At 61.4% G+C, this 769-nt stretch overlaps 1 protein-coding gene across 1 annotated transcript in view; it reads right to left on the bottom strand.

Moving 5' to 3' along the window:
* The window catches only part of RASGRF1 (Ras protein specific guanine nucleotide releasing factor 1), a 97,270-nt gene that overhangs the window by 29,766 nt on the left and 66,735 nt on the right, over nucleotides 1-769 (bottom strand). The gene's annotated exons all lie outside the window — the stretch shown is intronic.

The following is a 769-nucleotide window of genomic DNA, read 5'->3' as shown; positions in this document are numbered from 1 at the left end:
GTGTGTGCGCGCGCACGTATGCTGACCGAGGACTGCGCCCGGGGCACCGAGGACGTGTCCTGAGCTGAACTAAGGCAGAGAACCAGGGGCGCCTGGGTGGCACAGCGGTTAAGCGTCTGCCTTCGGCTCAGGGCGTGATCCCGGCGTTATGGGATCGAGCCCCACATCAGGCTCCTCTGCTATGAGCCTGCTTCCTCCTCTCCCACTCCCCCTGCTTGTGTTCCCTCTCTCGCTGGCTGTCTCTATCTCTGTCAAATAAATAAAATAAAAAAATTAAAAAAAAAAAAAAGGCAGAGAACCAGACCGACCATCCAAGGAGGTGCCCTTCCAGAATGGTCAGGAGGGCTCTGAGAGTAGGGAGCTGGCGGCCTGTCCCTCCTGGTCTCTCTGCTGTCCCCACACCCGCTGTTCCAGCTGCACCGAGCCGCACGCAGTGTCTGAACACACAACGCTCTTCCTTGCTTTGGTCTTGCCCGCTCCGATGTGCTCCCCTCCTTCCGGTGAATTCTGGGCCCTCCAGAAAGCCTTCTCTGACTCTGCAGACAGCGTCCCCAGCCCACCCCCCAGGGCCCCTCGAATTCCCTTGAACACAGCGCACCAGACGTCCCCGTGGACGTGTGTGGTCCTGTTCCTCGGCCGCACCGTGAACCCCGGGGTGCGGGAGCTAGGTCTGCTGACCTCTTCTGTCCCGGGACCCACCCCACAGACGGACTGACGGACGGGGGACGCAGGACGAAGCTGCAACGTCAGGCGTCCTGACCACGGCGCC

Source organism: Ursus maritimus, unplaced genomic scaffold (genome assembly GCF_017311325.1).
Source record: "Ursus maritimus isolate PB19 unplaced genomic scaffold, ASM1731132v1 scaffold_27, whole genome shotgun sequence".
Classification (NCBI taxonomy): Eukaryota; Metazoa; Chordata; class Mammalia; order Carnivora; family Ursidae; genus Ursus; species Ursus maritimus.
This window is presented reverse-complemented; position numbering and strand designations above follow the sequence as displayed.